Here is a 20744-nt window from a genome sequence, read left to right as displayed (position 1 = left end):
CAGCCAGAAGCACATGGCCATCTTCTCCTTCTCTGTCTACCTGTCATTTGCACTCACACCTTCTCACCTGCGGATTGCCAGAGGGGAAAGAAGGTCCTTACCCCCAACCCCCTTACACCCAAGCAACACCCACCTGTCTCCAGGGCACTCCAGGTAGCTTTGGCCCTAGACAGGAGAGCTGCTGCCCACAGGTACAACACTGTCTTGTGTCCCCAGCGGTCCCTCCCTGCCTTTACCTCTAGCCAAAAGGTCACATCTGCTTCTTCCAGACTGGCTCCATCTCACCCCATTCTGGGTAAGAGGATAAGGGGACTAAGGTTCAGGCCTTAGCCTCATCTCACACCAGCCAGAGGCGTTGGACAGGTAATGGAAACTCAAATCCTCCCGCCTGCTGGGGGTTTGCTCCCATGGCTGCCTTTCAGAGGGAGTGTGTTAAATGTTTACTTAAGAAATAACCCTGTTTACAGCTGGAGGAGAAATGTGCCCACCCTAGGGTGGAGATTTCACTCTGGACTGGGCCTGGCCTCCTTTATGGCACTGCCAGTGGTAGCCATGGAGTGAATGTAGGCAGAGAAGATGGGGGCCCTTCATTCCCTCTCCCTGACCCTGTGGTGCTAGGACCTCTCCCCCCTCCATCATTCCCTCCCAGGATTCTCAGCTACTCAACATATCACTTGTCTCCTATCCTAGAAAACCAGTGTTTGGAGCAATAAGATTATTATTTTTGCTTGAATTTCTAAGAAAAGAAAAAGAGCTGGTAGTGTGGGATCTTTTAATGTTATTATTGTGTACTGTTTTAGAAGAAGACACAGGGATAGATATCTAGGTTTTAGCCTTCGGGTATCTTGGGAGTTTGGAAAGAGTCAGGCACTACCTGCTAATAAGAGAGGACCCTAACTACCTTTGCCTTGTTCCCTATCACTATTCTAGTCCTCTTCCCTCAAGAGTACCTCCAGCCTCTCCTTCCTTCCAGGGTGCTGCTGACTCTTGTTCTAGGTAAATCTCCTGGTTAGTCCTCTCTTTGACTTGTTCTTCCCCTCGCCACCCCCAAATCTGTCTGGTTAGCTGGCCCACACTTAGCTGCTGGGAGTCGGAGGTGCAGCAACCTCCAAACAGGGAAGCTTCGTTATTCATCTCTCTAGGCCAGCAGATTGGGGAGGCTGAGGCCCAGAGATAACTAACTGCCTCAGACCCTGACCCCACCCCGGCTTTGAGGTCAGGGACTCCTGTCTGGAGAATGCTCTTGGCAGGAAGTGGGGCGGGGGTGCTGGATCCACAGCCCCCACTTAGGGATGACCCCACTGCCCTCAGTTGCCTGAGGCCCTCCTCCCCCAGGGCTGCACAGGGTACCTGAAGTTACATGTTCTCTCCCCCCCCCCCCCCCACACACACACACACACTTGTTTTTCCCAGGCAAGATCATAGGAGGAAAGAAGCTGTTGGGGGGCTTTTTAAAGAAATGGTGTGCCCCAGGAGCTTCTTGCCATCTGCTGGGTAGAGCATTCCCGTGGCCTCCTGATTTATGTGGGGCAGATCTGGTTGTGAGGGAGGGTTTAAGGCAGGCACAGGTTAGTTTCAAATACTAGTTAATCTGTTTTCTCTTATTTTCTTTTTTGCACAGAAGCTGGTAATCTAGGACCTACGTGTGAACAACTTTATATGAATATTTTTTGTACTTGGTTTACTTGGGTTGATATGATACATTATATTTAAGTTCCTCGAACACTGTGGATCCCCTAATGTATGAATGACTGAGGCTTTGTAAATTAAGGGACGTTTGTGTGAATAAAGTTATTTGATGGGGTCAAAGAAGCCATATGTGATTGGAAACCTGTGTTTTGTGTTTTTGTTGGCACCTGCTTGGGAGGAGCGAAACCAGCTCATGGCATAGCATCACAATCCCATTTGGTTAGTCCCTCAAGGGAAGGGCTCTCCCTGCCTCTGTTCCCATGCTGCAGAAAACTGTCCCATGTCCTTCAACACAGGTCTTCCCATTCCAGATGGGCCAGGCGCTGTCTGAATTCATGCCACCACACTTTGCTGGGGGAGAGGGGGACTGGACAAACATTGGTGGTCCCTCCCAAACACATCAGAGGCCCCCTGAGGGTGGTCCACACTAGAAACCAGACATGCCCAGCACAGCAGGAAGGCCAGGTATATGAGAGGCTAGGGCTGTATGAGACGAGGCTGAGGGGAAAGTGCCCATGTGCAGAGAGAAGGGAAAGAGTGCTCTGCTCTGCTCAGGCCATAGTGGTTGGATTGGGAATGAGGAAGAAAGCACACAGCCCACATCTCCTGCCTGAGTCAATGAAAGCCAGGTTCTGCTGGAATTTGTTAAAAAGTTAGGTACCGGGTTATTCCACCACATTGCTTGATTGTTGTGATGTGTGTCCTGCTGATGAGAAAAGGAAAGCCTGGGTAAATCAGGATGGCTGAGAGAGTATGTGGTGGACAGGGACTTCCGCCATTGCCATCTGGAATGCAGACAGCCTCACTGGACCTCCATCTCCAGATGTGTTGTGGAGGTGATAATATTACCTTCAAAGAGGTAAAGGCTGGATCTAGTGGGCCCAGTAAGGCCAGTTCTACTGGAATCATGCTAAGCTAGTGAAGCTCATCATTCCAGGCCTTTTCCAAGGAAATTTGTGAGTCCAGGAAAAGGAATAACCTAAATCAGAGTCAGGACACTGGAATGTGTGTTAGAGGAAAAGATGCAAACAGGCCTCTTGCCCAATCTGGGAGTGAACTTGCTATGTTCCAGACCCAGGGTTTGGGATCCAATGGCTCCTGGGAACAAAGTTTCCTGTCTGTACAAGATTTTTCTGTGCTTGGCTCGTCAGTGAGCTGAGCTTGAAGACAACCAATAAGTTTAGTTTGGGTTAATAGCTTTATTGAGGTAAATGACCCTTTCCAAGTGTACAATACAGTGGATTTCTAGTATAATGGCAGAGTTTGTATCTGACTACTATCACCTGAAAAAGAACACTCACATCCATTATCAGTCACTTCCCAAGTATTCACCCTCATTTGCAGTCCCTGGCCATTGTCAATCTACTTTGTATCCCAGGATTTGCCAATTCTCACAGTATATAGATGGAATCATATAACATGCAACCTTTTGTAGCTGGCTTCTTTCACAGTATTATGTTTTCTGTTACCAAGTTTTCCTCTACATTTTAGCTCTCCACAACACTTGAACATTTGGGTGGTTTTTACTTTTTGGCTATTACGTTGCTACAAATATACAAAAATTTTATATAGAGTTCAGTGTTTAATTTCATTGGATTTGTAGTAACATTGTTGGGGTCTGTCTTAATAACTTTTTTTGTTTTGTTCTGTGCCAGTACTGGGGCTTGAACTCAGGGCCTCATGGCTCTCACCAGGCTTTTTGAGCCATGAGGCTAGTACTCTACTAATTGAGCCATGGCTCCAGTCTAGCATTTTTGCTGCTTAATTGGAGTTAGAGTCTCATGGACTTTTCTGTCCAGTATGGCTTTTAAGTGTGATCCTCGTATTTCAGCCTCCTGAATAGGATTGTAGGTATGAGTCACAGCACCTGACTATTGTTATATTTTTGTGTGTGTGCCAAATTCAGACACTACCACTGTACATTCCCACAAATGACATCTTTAGCCACATCCTCTTTTCTAATGGGTATAGAGTAGTCATGGTTACAGATGGTCTGCCCATTGGACTATTAATAGTGAACAGCAATGAAAATAGCCTCTTAGATGGTTTAGATTCTTACTCAGTTGCTGATTGGCCCAGTGAGAAGGGGCATCACCTACACCCGCTGGCTCTGCTATTTGCTCACTCCTTGACTTTAAGGCAGATGACCCTTCTGACTTCATTTTCTCATCCACCTGCTTGGTGGGGCTAGGTAGCAGAACCAAAGCTTTCTCATGGAAGATACATGGTGGATACCACTTCAGTGACTTATCTCCCCCAAACCTGCACCATGGAATTAGTGCAAGATTCAGAAGTGAAGGAGTTTGGAGGGGCTCACAGTGTGGTATGTTTGGGAGTGGCTGGTGTAGACTTCGGATTTATCTCTGTAATAGGATCTGTTAAGCATCAGGCTCCAAAGATGAGAGATAATGTCATTCAGACTCAGGAAAAAACGATCTAGAAAATACTGAACAAGGCCAATGGGAGGAGATAACCATCTGGGACTTCACTGATTACATTTCCAAATACACAACGCACTTCCCAGCTGTCCAGTCCTTGGTTTAATGCCTTGATAAGTACCTGCATCCAGACGTCTACTTGCCACCAACCAGGATGTGCTCTAGAAGAGGGACTTGAAGCAGACAGGTACAACCGCATAGTGGACCAGGTTTGAGAAGAAGCAAGCTCCTGGGGATGTGCCACCAGAGAAGGCCCCAGGACAACTAGGGGACATCAGGAAGACTTCCTGGAGGAGGTGAGGACTGAGGAGCCAGGCTGAGTCTACCCTGCTGCCTGATCTGAGTCTTGCCCTGCCTTAGGTATGCTCAACTGCAGCCCTTTAAAAGCTTCCTCAGGAAATGTTCATCATCCCTGGCTGTAAAGGAAATGCAACAAAAACAACCCTGAGAGATCACCTTACCACAGTCAGAATGGCCCACATCCTAAATTCAGCCAGTGATAAATGCTGGAGGGGATGCAGAGAAAGAGGAACCATATTGCACTGCTGGTGGGGATGTACACTAACAACCACTTTGGAAAGCAGTCTGGAGGGTCCTCAGAAGGCTAAATGTAGACCTCCCCTCTGACGCAGCCATACCACTCCTTGGCATCTATCCTGAGCAACAGGAACCAGGTTACAAGGACACATGCAGTTGCATGTTCATTGCAGCACTGTTCACAATAACCAAAATATGGAAACAACCCAGATGCCCCACTATAGATGAATGGATAAAAAAATTGCAGTACCTATATGTAATAGAATATTATGCAGCCATTAGAAAGGACAAAATAGTGGCATTCGCAGGCAAATGGAGAGAACTACAAAAAAATCATTTTAGTGAAGTAAGCAAAGAGACAAATGGTACATGGTCTCCCTGATATGTGGATGTTAAATACAAAATATAAGGAGAGGGCTGAGAAGGTGGCTCAGTGGTAGAGTGCCTGCCTCGTATACATGAGGCCCTGGGTTCGATTCCTCAGCACCACATAAGCAGAAAAGGCCAGAAGTGGCTCTGTGGCTCCAGTGGTAGAGTGCTCACCTTGAGCTGAAGAGCTCAGGGACAGCACCCAGGCCCAGAGTTCAGGCCCCATGAGTGGCAAAAAAAAAAAAAAAAAAGTAAGGAGAAAAGTAAACAGCACTCAAGAAACAAAGGACCTCCACTCATCTTGTCCTATCATTACTAAATGACCCCATGCTGTTGACCATATATATGGTATATATGTGCACAACTGAGGGAAACTGGGAGGAGGACGCAGAATCAGAGGGAAATGGGAAAAAATACAACAAAGGGGCCCATCAGCTGCACTGGACATTGATGAAAATGAACTAAGCAACTCAAGGGCAGCGATGGGAGGGAGGGAATGAGAGGGAAAGAGGAAACAGCTTACACTAAGCAAAAGGAAAGAAATGTATGTACCACCCGATAGAATTACAAACTTTATAGACCACAATAATGACAATTTGCCTCATGGAGGTTAGAATGTGTTTGTGACTTTAACTATCACTATCTCACAATACTGTGAAATTTGTGAAGTTTATGTAATCACAATCACAATAAAAATGATTAAAAAGAGAAATATTTACAAAAAAGCTTCCTCAGTGGCTGGGGTTCTGAGCTCCCTCAGCCTCTCTGGCTTTTCAACATAAATAGCATTGCGGCTGCCCAGGTGGTCTTTGCCCCCACATCTGAGGCCCCCAAAGAAGGTCCTACGGCATTGAGACTCCCTCAATCAAGTCTCTACACAGAGATTTCTATCAAAATCAGAACAGATCATGCTTTGGGCTGGGACACTACAAATTACCATGGCAACAGAAGTGCTCCAGACCCCTCTCCTTGGCCTGTGGATGTCCTCGGTCTTCTTCCTGGTAATTCCTCAGGCTCACTTACCACCCAGGACTTCTATCACACATAGATATGCCTGTGTCTCACTCTGTGTTGATCCTCCCCACCATCACCGTCTCTCTAATGCGCTATATTTTTCCTAAGGCACTTGATCACTGGCACAGTTTTATACAATATAGATACATAAATATTTATATGCATATATATATATATATATATATAAACATACATTTGTTCTTAGGCAGTGCCTGACATGGCCACCGCCCACATTCAACAGATGGATGAAATCCTGTTCTGTGAGAACATATTATCCCAGTAGAACTTGCTTGGGGGTCATGCAGGGCAGAGCGCAGCAGCAAGACAGGAGCCCAGAGCCCCCAAGGCCTGGCCCACCCCGGCCCGTCTGCTCCATTCCTAAGGCTTAGTCATAGCCTGCCTCATTCCAGCTGCCCCCTGAGCTACTTGAGAAGGAAATTGCCAGATGTGAATAATGATATTACTGAGGATTGATTTCTTTCATATAGACCAAGGATCAGCCAACTTGTTCTATCAAGTGCAAAAAAAGTAAACCAGGCTCTGATGGCCATAGGACCTGCTACAGCTATCAGCTCTACTGCTGTAATCCACAGCCAGACATAGGGAATATGTAGACAAATGGCATGGTTATATGCCAATAGGGCTTTATTTATGGACATTAAAATTTGAATGTTATATAATTTTCATCAGAATGTCACAATATAATGTGTGTGTGTGTGTGTGTGTGTGTGTGTGTGTGTGTGTGTGTGTGTGCATGCGCATGCGCACACACTGGGGCTTGCACTCAAACTCTTGGCCTCAAACGCTTACCTTTTTGTTCAAGGTTGATACTTTACCACTTAAGCCACACCTCCACTTCTAATTTTTGCTGGTTAATTGGACATGAGTCTCTTAGATTTGTCTGCCTGGGCTGGCTTTGAACTAAGATTCTCAAATCTCAGCCTCTTGAGTAGCTAGGATTACTGGCATGAGTCCCAGGTGCCTGGAAATCTTCTATTTTTCTTTTTCATAAATTGCCTGGAGCTACACACCTAGAGTGGCCCAGGACTGGCTTCCAGGAGCAGAGCCAATGATAACGGATGAGTCCAGTTCAGGTCCCTAAGCATGACTCTGACCCCTTGTGTGTGGCAGCAGTGGGCAAGAACCAGGCCCAGAGGTTCTTTCTTATCCCTGGCTGATCCCTTGGCCACAGCTCCAGGGGTATGAGAGGACAATGCAGAGGCAGAGTAGGGAGGAGGAGGATCTCACCACCAAGTTGAATGGGTCATGAACCTAGAAGAAGCAAAGGACAGAAAAGCAATGGATTCCTGACTCCAGTTCCATGGTGGGCTGTGAGCTGGGTATTGGGGCTTAGAAGTGTAGTAGATTCAGGGAGCAGAAGGATTTGGATGATCACTTTTTACTTCCTTTAGTCTCTGGGCCTTGGACATTTTAACTTTGAGCTTCCATTTCATGATCTATGACAAAAGCCAGGCACCAGTGGCTCATGCCTGTAAACCTAGCTACTCAGGAGGCTGAGATCTGAGGATTGCAGATCAAAGCAATGGACTTTCCCCATGACACTCATCTCCAATTAACCTCAAAAACGCTGCAAGTAGAGTTATAGCTCAAGTGATAGAATACTAGAAGTGTGCAAAAAGCTAAGGGACAGTGCCTAGGTCCTGAGTTCCAGGCCCAAGGGCTGGCGTGTGCACACACACACACACACACACACACACAACAATGCTAGGATGGACTTCACAGATTTTTCTGCACATTCATGAGACAGTGCATATATAATTTTCATCAAAGGATCTGGAAGGCAGTAAATTGCCCCTACATAATATCCACTTGTAATATTGTTCTAGGAGAAAGACATCCTGTGGCATGCTCCTGGGTTCCAAGTTCAGACAATCACATCATGTATTTCACATTTCTCTTCCGTGCCCCTGCGTGTGCTCAAGGCTCTGAGAAGTCCTGGGCTCAGTGCAGCTTCTCAAGGATCTTGGCTCCCAGATGCTTTTACATGGAACACTGCTAGCTCCTGATGCTGGGCTGTGGGAACAGTGCCTTCCCAGCCCAGTTCAGGTTGCTGCTGCTGCTCTCCAGGCCTAATTCCCTCCCAGGGGATGAGGCTTCCTCATCCTGTTCCACATAATACGATAAGCGCTTCCCTATTGCAAAAGCTCCAATAATTGCCTCTGCCTGGACTACCGGTTCCTTGAGGGCAGACCAGAGTCCGAGGAATTTAATAACCACATTCCGGGTCCCCAGCCAACATGCTGCAGGGCCCAGGCACAGAGTCGATGTTGATGTGGTCAGAACACAGCAAACAGTTACCCTGAGCCAGGAGGCCAAGGATGATGCCAAAACCCTCACATTCCTGTCTCCCACAGTGGCAGGGCCTTGCTGCCCTCCTACTAATGTTGACTCAGGCCCAATGCCAGAGAGACACCTGTAGCTAGTGGTTTTGTGCCAGGCTCTACCTGCATTCACATCCAGTTGGTCTGAGGCTTGAGGACTCAGTTTCCACTTATATAACATGGGGATAATCACTTTGCCAGAATCTGAAGATTAGGCACTGCTGGGAAAACAGGAAATCCCAAAGAGCAGTAGCTAAAGCAAGACAGAACTCCATTTCTCTCCCACAAACCAAGGTTAAATCTTCCATCTTCAAGGTCACCTCAAAGACCTGGGTGGCTGCTGGAGCCTCAGGCATTGCATCTTCATCCAAAAAGGCAGACAGGGATGGGGGGTGAGGGGAAGGAAGGAGTCTGCCTCCTCCTTTAGAAGAACTTGCCCTGAAGACACATACTCTACTTCCACGTACATCTTATGGGCTAGAAGGTTAATCACATGACTACGTCTGGAGGCCAGGGGGCAAAGGCACCAGTGTTTCCCATTACGGCTGAGGGGAGACTGGGTGTTGGGTTGGGCAGCTAGCTGCCGCATCACATCAGCTGTGCTTCTGGCTTATTCCAATAAAAGATGATGGCCCCGCAGACCTAGTTTCAAAAGTAGGGAGTGGGGTAAAGAATGAACAATAACTAAATTAGCTCATCATAGCCAGAGAGGATCCATTGTATCGTGTGTGTGTGTGTGTGTGTGTGTGTGTGTGTGTGTGTGTGTGTGTGTGTGTGTGTGTGTGTGTGTGTGTAGGTACTGAGGCTTCAACTCAGGGCCCCATGCTCTCATTTGGCTATTTTACTCAAGGCTGGTTCCCAATCACTCGAGCCACACCTCCTTTCTAGCTTCTTGCTGGTTAATTGGACATAAGAATCATTTGGATGCCAGGCACTGGTGGCTCACACCTGTAATCCTAGCTACTCAGGAGGCTGAGATCTGAGGATCCCAGTTAAAAGCCAGCCCAGGCAGGAAAAGTCCATGAGACTCTTATCTCCAATTTACTGCCAGAAAACCGGTAGTGACGCTGTAGCTCAAGTGGTAGAGTGCTCACCTTGAGCTGAAGAGCACAAGGACGGCGCCCAGGCCCAGAGTTCAAGCCCCACAATTGACAAAAACAAAACAAAGCAGAGAGAGAGAGAGGGAGAGAAAGAGAGGGAGGAGAGAAAGAGGGGGGAGAGGGGGAGAGAGAGAGAGAGAGAGAGAGAGAGAGAGAGAATCTTTTGGATTTGTCTGCCTAGGCTGGCTTCAAACCTCAGTCCTTAAATCTCAGCCCCCTAAGTAACTATGATTACAGTTGTTAGCCACCTGGTGCTGGGCTTTGATTAGCTCATATTGCCTAGGTTAGCATCTCAGATCTGCCAGTTCCTGTACAATCCTGGGAAGTTTACTCAATGTCTCTGGGTTTCTTTGTCTTCTCTAAGATGGAGAAGATGGTAAGAATATCATCACTGGGTCAATTATCCTGAGGTGAGCTCTTTAGGGGGCCTCGAAGTGTGTACTATGCTTTCTTTCTGCCTACCTTGAGCATTTACTAAACTTCCTCTGCTGAACACTGGGATTCAATGTCACAATGTATATAGATCCATATAGATCCATCTTCCCTATTTGTGCAGATGTTTCCTGAGCACCCAGTATACACCCCACTCTACCACAGGGGGAACCACACCAAAAGAGAGCCAATCTAGGAACTCAGGTGTGGAAACTTTGTTTCTGGGGAAGTGAATCTCCAGATGTGTGGTCTGGCCCTAGCTCTGTGGATAGAAGGTAGCTTATAGGTACCTATGGAAATTGTGAACTGGCAACAAAGCCCTAGTTCTAGCACAGAAAACCGTACTGTGTTTCCTGGGTCATCAGATGGCAGTAGTCTGAGAACAAAAAATGATTAGCCATGGATGCCTGGAAGAAGTGGAGAGCTAGTTGCCTGTACCCAGGACCTAGCCAGTTCTTTTCTCTCAGGGCCCAAACTTGCCTCCCAGGGCTGCTCTTTGAAGTTTTTATACCCTAACTCTCCCTTGAGCTTTGGAGGATGGTTGAAAAGGAAACCTACCCATCTGAGTTCATTTATTTTTATTTCATCTCAGTTCCAAGTATTTCTTCAACATGTACTTGGTAGTAAGTAACAGAATATATCTTTAAAGCTCTCACTAGAAGATACTGGAAAGACACTGCCCAGCTATGAGCTCAGAGTGGTCTGCCCACAGTTGTACAGGTCCAGTCTAGTCAGTATCCTTTATGCAGACTGCTTGAATCCAGAGTCCCTGGAAAGCTTGCAATTGTCTGTGGAATGAGAGTCCTACCGGTCGTGCTTTCTCTGCGAGGCCAGGTGTGGCCTGAGTCCTTTGAAGCCTCTGTCCCCACTGGACTTCCTGGATTTCTACAGCATGCCTGGGCCCCGGGTTGCCAAAGGAAGTTGCTGAGGGACTGCCTCATGCTTACCTGCGGCTCTAGACTGGCTCCAGACTAACGAAATCACCCACTTTCTCCATTCTCCAGTGGCTGAACTACAGCTTTTCCAATAAGGTCTCAACTCCCTCCAAAGTTGTTCTTCCTTGAGCCTGGGAGGAGGAAGAGGAAGAGGAGAAAAAAATGAAGGAGGAGGAGGAGGAGGAAGAAGGAAAGGAAGAGGAAGAAGGGGAGGAGAGGAAGGAGGAGAAGAAGCAGAAGCAGAAGAGAAGGAGAAGGAGGAGGAGGAGGAGGAGGAGGAAGGAGAGGAGGAGGAGGAGAAAATAATGAAGGAGGAAGAGGAGGAGGAAGAAGGAGAGGAGGAGGAAGAAGGGGAGGAGGGGGAGGAGGAGAAGAAGCAGAAGCAGAAGCAGAAGCAGAAGAGGAGGAGAAGGAAGAGGAGGCGGAGGAAGAATGACTATAGTTAACATCATACTCAATGAGTAAAGATTGATACTTTCCTATTAGGAATAAGACAGAATGTCTATTCTTACCATTTACCATTGTGCTGGAATCTCTAGCCAATGCAATCAGGAAAGAAATAAAGTTAAAGAAATGAAAAGCATGAGATTAGAGATAAAAACTATATATTATAATAACCTATGTAGGAAATCTTTCCTAATAAATAAACTACTAGCTGGGTACCAGTGACTCACAACCATAATCCTAGCTATTCAGGAGACTGAGATCGAGGATCATAGTTTGAAGCCAGGAAGGAAAGTCCATGAGACTCTTATCTCCAATTAATAACTGAAAAAAACTGGACATCGAGCTGTGGCTCAAGTGATGAGTGCTAGCTTTGAGCAAAGGAGCTTAGGGACAGTATCTAGGCCCAGAGTTCAAGCCCCAGGACTAGATAAAGATAAAGCTGCCAGAATCGAGTTAAGCAAGGTTGCTGGATACATAATCAATCAACAGTCAATTGTAACTCTGTATGCAAGCAATCATTGATTGGAATTTTAAATATTAGAAAAAATAGTATTAAACCGGGCTCTGGTGGCTCCTGCCTGTAACCCTAGCTACTCAGGAGGCTAAGATCTGAGGATTACAGTTTGAAGCTAGCCTGGGCAGGAAAGTCTGTGAGACTCTTACCTCCAATTAACCAGCCAGAAGCCAGAAGTAGAGCTGTGGCTCAAGTGGTAGCGTACCAGCCTTGAGCATAAGACAAGTAAGAGCTCAAGACCCTGAGTTCCAGTATTTGCACAAAAATAATTCTTTTTTCTTTTATCATCAAGGGGGGTTACAGTTACATAAGTAAGGTAGTGATTACATTTCTTGCCTAACTTGTTACCCCCCTCCCTCATTTTTCTACCTTTCTATCCCCCCAAGACCCCTCAAGTTGAGCAGATCATTTCCAACATAACCCTAAAGTCAAAACTGTTCTGAGAAAGACTAGAGTACTAACACTATGTGATTCCAAGAAATTTTATGAAACATTAATCAAAACCAGAAGAGAGGCCAGGCGTTAGTGGCTCACACCTGTAATCCTAGCTACTCAGGAGGCTGAGATCTGAGGATCTCAGTTCAAAGCCAGCCCAAGCAGGAAACTCCATGAAACTCTTATCTCCAAAAAACCACTCAGAAAACCGGAAGTGGCGCTGTGGCTCAAGAGGTAGAGCACTACTTGGGCTGAAGAGCTGAAGAACAATGCCCAGGCCCAGAGTTCAAGCCCCATAACCAACCAAAACATAAATCAAAAAACAAAACAAACAAAAAAAACACCAGAAGAGCTTCCCAAAACAGCTCTCCACGTATTTGGAGAAAGTGTGTGTGTGTGTGTGTGTGTATGTGTCTGTGTGTGTGTGTGTGTGTGTGTGTGTGTGTGTGTGTGTGTGTGTTTGTGTCTCTGTGTTTTACTGAGGATTGAAGCTGAAGTCTCCCGGATCCTCCTGCCTTAGCCTCTTGATTAGCTGAATAACTGATTTGTAGGTAGGGAGGAGGTTCTAGGAATTGAATCCAGGGCCTTACACATGATAGACAAGTGCTTTACCACTGAGTGACACAGCCCTTGGAGGACTAATTATTGACATAGTTAGCAAAGCAATGAAGTGGAGGAAAAGACAGCTTCCTTCCTTCCTTCCTTCCTTCCTTCCTTCCTTCCTTCCTTCCTTCCTTCCTTCCTTCCTTCCTTCCTTCCTTCCTTCCTCCTTCCCTCCCTCCCTCCCTTCCTTCCCCTTCTCTCCTCTTCTTTCCCTTTCCCTTTCCTTTCCCTTCCCTTTTTTGGGTCAGTCATTGGGGCTTAAACTCAGGTCCTTATGCTCTTGCTTGGCTTTTTCTCACGAGGTTGGTGCTCTACCACTTGAGTCACCCCTCTGCTTCTGACTTTTTGCTGAATAATTGGAAATAAGAGTCTCACAGACTTTTCTGCCCAGGCTGGATTTGAACTGCAATCTTCAGACCTCAGCCTTCTAAGCAGCTAGGATTAGAGACTGGTACTTGGGTTTGAACACAAGGCCTCACCAGTGAAGCTACATGTTCAACCCTGAAAATCTCTATTTTCAAGCCATTGGTGCAGTAAGTGATTTGGGCAAGAGATCAAGAACTGCTGTAAACTACTTTGTTCAAATGTATGAGGGAAGAGAACATTCACGTCTCAAACATTACGCCCAAGCAATCACACAGATGAATTATGAGTTACAAAGAAGAAGCCAAGTTTTTAGTGGAAGCACTTTAATCAAATGATTCCTTAACACCACTCCTGGTAGGACAGCTGGCATGGTGCCTACTTATATAACCCAGTGGGGAGGACAGAACCTCACCTCCTTGGGGGACTGCCCCAAATGTTTAGCCAAACCCAATCACAAGGAAACAATGTCCAAATTGAGGCCATTCTACAAGACAGCTGGGCTGGTGCTTTTAAAAACATCAGTGTCATGGAAAGAAACAAAGGTTGGGGGGTGGGGGGGAGAGTCCAGTGGAGAACCGTCCTTCTATATCAGAGCTGAAGGAATATAGCAACCACACAAAGTCTGTTCCTTCATGGAAACAGTAAAAAACCAAACCAAACCAAACCAAACCCATCTTTTATTTAAAACATTGCAAATGAAACTGCTTGTTGAATTAATTATTTAATTAATTTATTGTCTATGTTGGGGGCTTGAACTCAGAGTTTCAAGACTTGCTTAACTTTTTTGCTAAAAAAGGAGCTCTACCTCATTGAGCCACAGCTCCACTTCTGGCTTTTTACTGGTTAATTGGAGATAAGAGTCTTAATGAAGGCTGGGTGCCAGTGGCTCAGGCCTGTAATCCTAGCTACTCAGGAGGCTGAGATCTGAGGATCATGGTTCAAAGCCAGCCCGGGGAAGGAGAGTCTGGAGGCTCTTATCTCCAGTTAACCACCAGAAACCTGGAAGTGGCGCTGTGGCTTAAGTGGTAGAGAGCTCACCTTGAGCTGAAGAGCTGAGGACAGTGCCCAGGCCCAGAGTTGAAGCCCCACAACAGGCAACAAAAAAAGTCTTAATGACTTTTCCACTCAGGCTGGCACTGAACTGGGATTCTCAGATCTTAGCCTCCCAAGTAACTAGGATTACAGGTCTGAACCCACAAGTGCCCAGCTTGAAACAGCTATTCTTTTTTTTTTTGGTCAGTCATGGGGCTTGAACTCTGGGCCTGAGCGCTGTCCCTCAGCTCTTCAGCTCAAGTCTAGAGCTCCACCACTTGAGCCATAGCATCACTTCTGGCTTTTTCTGTTTATTTTGTTAAGGAATCGAACCTAGGGCCTCATGCATGCAAGGCAAGCACTCTACTACTGAGCTACTTTCCCAGCCCTAAACAGCTATTCTTGATAACACCTGTTACCAATAATTTGGTGAACTTAGAATCTGGGCTGTATGATGACCGTGTCATCACAATGGTAAACACTGCTATGATGTTGGTATGGGGTCTTTCAGGTCTATGGAAGAATGCCTTTTGTTTAGATGGATATATATATATATATATATATATATATATATATATATATTTTTTTTTTTTTTTTTTTTTTTTTTTTTTTTTGGGGTCCGGTCATGGGGCCTGAACTCTGGGTCTGGGCACTGTCCCTCAGCTCTTCAGCTCAAGGCTAGCGCTCTACCACTTGAGCCACAGCACCACTTCCGGCTTTTTTTTTTTTTTTTTTGCTTATGTGGTGCTGAGGAATCGAACCCAGGGCCTCTGGCATGCAAGGCATGCACTCTACCACTGAGCCACCTTCCCAGCTCCTAGATGGATATATTTTGAGGTATACTGTGGTGATATATCTACCTATACCTTCTTAACTATCTATCATCTATCTATCCATCTCTCTGTTGAGGGAATACAAAACACTAAAAGCTAGGGAGTCTGGGCAAAGGGTAGATGGTTCTATATTCTGTCATTTGTCAGTAGGGAACTATCAAATAAAAAAACTGGAGGAAAATAGGATGATGAGCTTGGTCCAGACAGGGTTCTGGCCCCAGGGTCCACTTAGGACTTGGACCTTTGGCCACCACACAGTACCTGGGCCCCTCTCAGCCTGTCAGCTGCTTCTTCCCCTCCTGTCTACCTAGATTGGACCTCAGGCTGCTGATAGCAGGAGGGGATCTTCCTGTCCACTCTCCTCCCAACTCTTCTGCCTGCAGCCCCCTGAAGCACAGCTCAGATCAGAGGCATGGATGAAGAGGAGTGAGAGCATCTACAGAGGCTGCAATTCCATGGGCACATTGCACCTGTTTCATGGCTTCCTGCTATGGCCTAAGAGGCCGGGGAGCCCTGGCTTTGTCTGTTGATAAGACAGCCGCCTCCATGTATGGAGGGACAGGCTACATCGCCCTCCTGTCGGATGGCCGATGCCTCTCTCTAAGGATGAATTCAAAGTCCTGACCAGAAAAACAAGGCCCTTCATCCCTGAGTGTCTGCTGTCGTTCCTCACCCCCCACTTACCCTGGCCCAGCGTGACCAGGCTTTTGTACTATTTGAGGAGCCACATATTCTGACTTGGGGGTGTTTGTATTTCTTCATGCTTCTGAAATGCTTCCTCTGCCCATCCTATGTCTCCTTTCTTGTCCTCCCTGCTAGCTTTGATTCCATTTTTTTCCTCCCAAGTATATATCACCATCTAATAATGTACCACCGATGTATCATGTGTCTGCTCTGCCTTTCCTACTAGCTCTCCAACTTCTGCCTTATTCTCTTATGCTCTCAGCACCTGCCACATAGGAGGTACTCAGTAAAGAGTTCTTGAGTGCCGACTCTGACGTTACGTTTCTGCTTTTTCCTGGACCATGGTGTGTGTGTGTGGGGGGGGGGTGTTGCCTTGCGCACTTGCGCATGTGTGAGCTATGCTGTGCATGTGTGCGTGCGTACGTGTGTGCATGCACGCATATTGGGCAGGCCATCTGGGTCACCTTCTCATCCTCCAGAGGCTCATTTCCTGCGGTATGCAGAGTTCTCAGAGAGCTGGGTAGATGCCACTTGCCGCATCAACACATTATATAACTTGGCACCAGGCAGGGGTGAGAGGGGCAGGCAGGGCCTTTATGTGCTTGCCCAAGGGAAACTTCCCCGGGCCACATCCCAGGCAGCCAGCCCTTCAGCTTTGTGCTCCCTAATTGCCCTGACAGTGCCCACCGCCCTTTCAGCCGGCCCACTGGCTCTGAAAGAAGCCTGCATGGATGGATGCTCCAGAGCTGGGAGGAGCTCGGGTCCTGGTATGTCTCTGATGCTGTTGCCTGGGGCCTCAGCCTCACCGGGCCATTGGTGATGCTGGAAGGTCCACCTGCTTGTACACGCTCCAGTCTCCAGGTGCTACCTTGGCCCTCCAGCTCTCGTACTGAACTCAGGGCTTGAACTGCCTCAGTGGGCATTGCCAGTGGCTCAGGGCCTCTCGTACCCACAGTGCCTCAGGACAGGCCGTCCATCCTCTGCCTACCAGACTCACACTGCTAATTACCTGACAAGAGCATCAGAGAAGCAATCCACACTGAGAACTCCACTCCTTCTCAAAGGTGGATGGAGCGCCATGGTGGTGGTCACTGTCCCTGAGGGTCTTCTATTAACCATGCCCAGGCCAGCTGCTGGGGACTTAGTTCTTCCTTTTTTTTCAGTTTCTACTTTGTTGACATCTAATGCTCACTCTTTTCAGGGAGACAGAAATAAACAACAGCATCCCTCAGGCAATGGGACTCGAGACAGAGTCCTCAGAGTCCAGGGGCAAATAGAGCGAGGTTGGCTTCCCTGTAGAGGTGACATTGGAGGGTGGGCCTGGCTGAATTGCCTGCTGAGCCAAGAGATGACAAATTCTGAGGCCCCGAATGGGAGACACACGGGTGGGGGGGGGCAGCAACATCATATACCCTTTGTCCTTTTCTCCTCCTGAAAAAAGGGGTGACACCAGTTCCCCATCCCCCTTCCTGCTTCAGGACCAATGACATGTTTATGCCTTTCAGCCACCAGGGCCTGCTCTTCACCTAATTATGCCCTTAACACCGCTTGTCCCTCCCCAAGTTGAAAGTGGAGCTATATTCCCTCACACCCTCACCCAGAATTCTTCCTGCTCCCCCCACATCACCTGGCAACAAGGACATGGTGCCTCCCTCAGCAACTGGCAGGTTCTACTACTACTAGCTTACTCATTCCTAGCATCCACTGTGGGCAGGAGGCATCATGGGTAACTCCATTCTACCAATGAGAAAAACAAGGCCCAGAAGTAACTTGAAGGAAGTCACTTCCTCCTCCAAACAGCCAGCTGGTGGGAGGTGGTGCTGGGATTTGAACATAGCTGCTCTTCTCCACAGTCTAAACCCTTCACTTGGCTGCCCACCAGCTAGGACTATGAGGAGGGCAAGGCCCAAAGCTCATAGGAAGTGCTAGAAAGATATTAGCTTCCCTTGGAATCCAGGTACTCATACCTATAATACTAACTACTCAGGAGGCCGGGATCTGTGGATCATGGTTCAAAGCCAGCCTGGAAAGGAAAGTCCATGAGATTCTGATCTCCAGTTGAACAGCAAAAAGCAGGAAGAAGAGGTACAGTTCAAGTGGTAGAGAACCAGACTTGATTGGGAAAAAGCCAAACAAGAGCTCAAGGCTCTGAGTTCAATCCATGCAATCCCTTCTCCCTACCCCAGACACACACAAATAGCACCCGCACCTTTCTTTGCCTTTGTACAAAGCACTGCTGCCTGGGATGGCTCATTACAATGCTGTCGCACTCAACCCTAGCGATCTGGTTTCTATGTTATTGAGGCCAAGTGCTATTGAATCAGTACCTGATTTTGCACAATAAGAAAGTGATGGAAAGAGGGGCCTTTATTCAGTGGTAAAGCACTAGCCTCACATGCACAAGGCCCTGGCATCCATCCCCAGCACTGCAAGAAAACAACCAAAAGTGGACACAACGAAGTCTGAGCTTGCGTGCGTCTAGTGCCAACGCTTGGGTGGAGCAGATACATAAACCAGTTTCCTTGCTGACTCCTGTGAGATAGGAAATGCACTTGGGTCCAGGAGAACGTACAGAAGGCTAGGTTGATAGCAGAACAGGCATGGGGAAGGGAAATGAAATCTAAAGCTTATTTACACATTGTGTTTTCTGGAGGAAAAAAAAAACAATAGTTCATTATTGAGACGGCCACCACAATCGGCCCCCTAAAACGTCGATAGCCGAGGTAATTGGGGGCCTCTGACTGGCCTCTCAGTCTCTGAAAAGAATTTTCAGGTAGATTTCAGCCGGGAGCACTGAATTCTACTTAGAATGTAAAATGCATCTGTGAAGTGTTTTCTCTGAAGTGGGAATAGGTAATTGATTTTTTAAAGAAGGTAACCTTTCTGGGCGCTGGAAAACGCTTTCAGGTGCCTCTCTTACGTTTCTGTGCATAAAGGCAATTATCTCAGGTCAGCACTCATGCTAGAAACAGGACTCACTAATTTTACACAACAAATGTTTCGCCCGTTGCATTTTCCTTATTGCTCGAGAGATTATTGAATCAGCATGGTTTACATCAGAGAGAGGAAAAGAAACCAAGCTCTGTCTTACACAATCGACAGAGGTTAGAGATCCCACAGGGATTTTGAGAAAATCCCCTCACCGAGCCAAGCACAGTGGTTGACACGTGTAATTCCAGCTACTTAAAGAGGCTGAGATCTGAGGATCATGGCTTGAAGCAAGCTGGAGCAGGAAAGTCCCTGAGACTCTTATATCCAATTAATGAGCAAAAGCTGCAAGTGGAGCTGTGGCTCAAGTGGTAGAATGCCAGCCTTGAGTGAAAACGTAGGTGAGCCTGAGGCCCTGAGTTCAAGCCCCACTTTTGGGGGCCACAAAAAACATCCCTGCTCTTTCTCACCGTGTGCTCCTCAGAGTCACTTTCCCTCTGTGTACCTTAGTTTCCCCACCTGCACCATGGAGTTCACCACAGCCCCCTTACCTCTAACAATCTCTGCAGCTGTAAGTACTGACATGGCTGCTCACTGTGTTCCTTCAGCTGAACCTGTCTCTGGCCACCACCATGGAACCAACCTACAGCCAGGCACCTACAGGGTAGTTTTAAAATATAAAGTCTCGGGAGTCTGTCTCAGTTCAAATCCCACTGTGCCATTTGCCAGCAAGTTCCTCTATCTCTTTTTTTTGGGGGGGGGTCCGGTTGTGGGGCCTGAACTCTGGGTCTGGGCGCTGTCCCTCAGCTCTTCAGCTAAAGGCTAATGCTCTACCACTTGAGCCACAGCACCACTTCCGGTTTTCTTTTTGTTTATGTGGTGCTGAGGAATCGAACCCAGGGCCTCATGCATGCAAGGCAAGCGCTCTACCACTGAGCCACCTTCCCAGCCCCAAGTTCCTCTATCTCTGAGCTTCACTTTTACCCTCTGTAAACGAGCTGGAGCTATGCAGAAGTTCCTGCATCACAAGTAATGTATGTGGTACTTAGAAGCACACCTTGCAATCAGAAAGCATTTAATAAATGCTACCATTATTATTATTGTTATTATTATTAGTGTATTGTGCGCATGCGCACACACACACACACACACACACACACCAGTACTGGGGCTTGAACTCAGGGCCTCAGGCTCACTTGGCTTGCTTGCTCATGGCTGACATTCTACCACTTGAGGCATGCCTTCTGGCCAGCGTTTTTCTGGTTAAATAGAGAGGGTGTCTTGCAGATTTTTCTGTCCAGGCTGGTTTTGGATCACAATTCTCAGATCTCAGCTTCAGATAGCTGAGACTCCCTACAACAAAGCAAATGACCGGGGTTTCCCAGGGGGCTGCTAGGACGGGCAGATTGGGCACTGAGAGATTAAAGGTAACAAATGTCCTCACTAGGGGTGTCTAGAAGTGTCACCCACATGTTTCCTGTCACCAAGCCTACCTGCCAGCACCTGGCTGGCAATGGTGAGCAGATAGGTCTGGCCCCTGCTCCGGGAGAGTGAAGAGGAGGCAGGCAATGAATGCGGAGTCCACAGATCTTATGCTCAGTCCTGAGAAAGGCCAGGAAACTACTCAGGCTGTGTGTGATGGGGATGAAAGATGGTCCTCAGGGCGCTGGTTGAAAGGGGGCGGGCATTAGCGCGGACTGGCTGCTGTAAAGTCTGTTCCAGAACTGGCAATGTGTGGGTCTCTGCCCATGGGACTTCCCAACCACACCCTGAGATAAAGAGGAACAGCAGAAACCCACAGGGAACAGGGGACAGGAGCCCTGGCGTCTGCCCTTGCTGGGTACCTGGGGAAAGTCCTTTCTTTTTCCTTTTTGGTGGCAGGGGGAGGGGGGAGGGCTGTGCTAGGGCTTGAATTTAAGGCCTAGACACTGTCCCTTAGCTTTTTCTGCTTAAGGCTGGAACTCTATCACTTGACTCATAGCTCTACTTCTGGCTTGGTTTGGGTGGTTAATTGGAGATAAGAGTCTCATGGACTTGGCTGACTGG

At 47.4% G+C, this 20744-nt stretch overlaps 1 protein-coding gene across 4 annotated transcripts in view; it reads left to right on the top strand.

The window, feature by feature from the left end:
* Stk35 (serine/threonine kinase 35) overlaps nucleotides 1-1813 on the top strand; it is a 39850-nt gene extending 38037 nt beyond the window's left edge. For 3 of the 4 annotated variants that reach the window (XR_006149689.1, XR_006149688.1, XR_006149687.1), the window contains exon 5: nucleotides 1622-1813. The gene's annotated coding sequence lies outside the window, so the exon portion shown is untranslated. Of the gene's footprint in view, nucleotides 1-930; nucleotides 997-1621 lie in introns of all 4 variants that reach the window. The other variant, XR_006149686.1, reaches the window with a different exon arrangement.
* The last annotated feature ends 18931 nt before the right edge of the window (nucleotides 1814-20744 follow it).

Source organism: Dipodomys spectabilis, unplaced genomic scaffold, assembly GCF_019054845.1.
Source record: "Dipodomys spectabilis isolate Male_0828 unplaced genomic scaffold, ASM1905484v1 ptg000175l, whole genome shotgun sequence".
Classification (NCBI taxonomy): Eukaryota; Metazoa; Chordata; class Mammalia; order Rodentia; family Heteromyidae; genus Dipodomys; species Dipodomys spectabilis.
Note: the sequence above shows the minus strand (reverse complement) of the source record. Positions and strands in the feature narration are given on the sequence as shown.